The following is a 2,851-nucleotide window of genomic DNA, read 5'->3' on the forward strand; positions in this document are numbered from 1 at the left end:
GGACGCCAGCCATGCTGGCCAGGTCCGTGCTGGATCTCTAGGACGGGCTCGTCGCCCAATCCATCAGTGGCTGTAGCGGCCGGGTCGCGCCGAGTCCGGGCTCGGTCGGAGTGCGCCTCACTGGGTGGCGAGGAAGCGGTGTGCAGAAGTTCGCCGGACCCGCCAAGGTGGGCGGAGCCGGATCCCGTCGGCTTAGCGAGCTGGTTGAGGCGGTCCTGTCGGGTGTTGGTGGCATGGAGGAGTTCGCGCATCTGCCCGATGCGCTCTTTCAGCTCCTCACCCATGAGATGCTCCAGGTCGGCTGCGGCTGCCTGGGCAGCGCGCATGTTCTTCGCCGGGGTCTCGTAGACGATTGGGACGACACTGAGGGCCCGGCCGATAGCTCCTCCCCGGGCACGCACATCAGCGACCCGGCTTGGGCCGGCCGTGGCGGGCGTGAATCCGTAGGCGGCATTGCACTCCAGCTGAGCAACGTCCAAGCGACGCTGAGTGGCGGCGAACGTATCAGACCGGTCCAGCATCTGCTGGCGCCTTTCCTCGAGCTGGGTTCGGGCTTCAGCGATGTTGGTGGCGTCGACGTCGGTGCCGATGGGGATGCGGAGGCTCTGCATCGCGGCGCGCAATGGATCGGATGGCTCGATCCGTTCCGCTGCGGCCCTGGCTTCGGTGGCCTTCCTCGTCTCGCTCGACAAGGAGGAGACCCCGTCGCCGGTGACGAAGACCTCCACATGAATGTCCGCTGCCCCGACGGAAACGCCGGCGCCGAGGGAGAGGGGAGAGTCGGAGTAGCTGATGGTAAGTTTCCTAGCCATGGACAAAGAGTTGTCATTTGAAAAATGGGATCACATCATTAGAGAATGATGTGATTAACTTGACCCATCGGTTAGCTTAGCACGATGATCGTTTAGTTTACTGCTATTACTTTCTCCATAACTTATACATGTTTGTCGTGGTGGGCACACGACAGATGCCAAGTGATGGCTAAAGAGAGGAGGAGGCTCGAGGGCGCTGGTGGACTCCAGAGCCGAGGTTGGCATGAGCGGGCGGGGGACGCCGGACATACCCAGGTTCGGGGCTCTTCGGAGAGATAATACCCCTAGTCCTGCCGAGTGTTGTTGGATGATTGATAGTACAATGTCGCTCCTGGAGCTGTATGGAGGAGGAAGGAAGTTGGCCAAGGCTTAGGCAGTTCCCTCTCCTCGGGTGTTGCTAACTTGGTGTGTGCGATGGAATGAGTTCTCTTGTGTGTCTCTCCCCTGTGCACGAGGGCTCCTGGGGGTTTTATAGGTCAACCCCCCCAGGGATACAATGGTAATGTTACAAGTCGGTGGGTCCGCATTGTCGGTGTCCGGGGACCCGGGCTGGGTCCTGCTGAGGGCTTGTGGTTCGCCGGGTTCCCCTAGGTGCGGGCCCCGCATGCCTAGCGGGGTTGTGCGCCGTCTTGTCGATCGTCAGGGCGTGGCTGAGTCAAGTCGCGTACAGTGCTCTTCATCAAGTTGTCGCTTGCTGTTGTCAGCGGTGAAGGCAGGGGCACTGTATCCACGCCGGCCCTGGTCAGCGGGTAGGTGAAGGGGACTGTTGCTACGTACCCGCTGACCAGAGGCATGGGCGGGACACTATTGCCTCGGTCATCATTGATTGAACTCTTGTCCCGTCATATGGCCTGGATGAGACAGGAGCTGACCTGCGGCTGGATTGCATAGCACGCCATGGGTGGCGCGGGCTTGTTGAGGAGGCTTTGATCGTGCCAGGTCCGACTGTCTTGCGCTAGTTGTTGAGGCCGAGTCGACATGTCTTGCCGGGTCGGCTAGTCTGGCCGGCTTGCGGGGCTTGGCCGGGTCGAGCGACCCGGCCAAGCGCTTGCCGGTATTGAGGGGCAGTGCCAACCCCGTTGTTTTTGAAGAAGATCCGGGTTTCGTTGCATGCCCGGGGTCCATCCCCCCGACAATGTTCCTATGACTATGAGATCATGCAACTCCTGAATACCGAAGGAACACTTAGTGTGCTATCAAACGTCACAACGTGACTAGGTGACTATAAAGATGCTCTACAGGCGTCTCCGATGGTGTTTTTTCAGTTGGCATAGATCCAGATTAGGATTTGTTACTCCGAGTATCGGAGAGGTATCTCTGGGCCCTCTCGGTAATGTACATCACTATAAGCCTTGCAAGCAATGTAACCAATGAGTTAGTTACAGGATGTAGCATTACAGAATGAGTAAAGAGACTTGCCGGTAACGAGATTGAACTAGGTATTGAGATACCAACGATCGAATCTCGGGCAAGTAACATACCGATGACAAAGGGAACAACATATGTTTTTATGCGGTTTGACTGATAAAGATCTTCATAGAATATGTAGGAACCAATATGAGCATCTAGGTTCTGCTATTGGCTATTGACCGGAGATGAGTCTCGGTCATGTCTACATAGTTCTCGAACCCGTATGGTCCGCACGCTTAACGTTCGATGACGATCGGTATTATGAGTTTATATATTTTGATGTACCGAGGGTAGTTCAGAGTTCCGGATATGATTACGGACATGATGAGGAGTCTCGAAATGGCCGATACATAAAGATCGATATATTGGAAGCCTATTGTCGGTGTCAAAACCGACGGATCTCGGGTAGGGGGTCCCGAACTGTGCGTCTAGGTGGATGGTAACAGGAGGCAGGGGACACGATGTTTACCCAGGTTCGGGCCCTCTTGATGGAGGTAATACCCTACGTCCCGCTTGATTGTTCTTGATAATATGAGTAGTACAAGAGTTGATCTACCACGAGATCAAAGAGGCTAAACCCTAGAAGCTAGCCTATGGTATGATTGTCTGTCCTCTCTACGGACTAAACC

This window comes from Triticum dicoccoides, chromosome 1A (assembly GCF_002162155.2).
Source record: "Triticum dicoccoides isolate Atlit2015 ecotype Zavitan chromosome 1A, WEW_v2.0, whole genome shotgun sequence".
Classification (NCBI taxonomy): Eukaryota; Viridiplantae; Streptophyta; class Magnoliopsida; order Poales; family Poaceae; genus Triticum; species Triticum dicoccoides.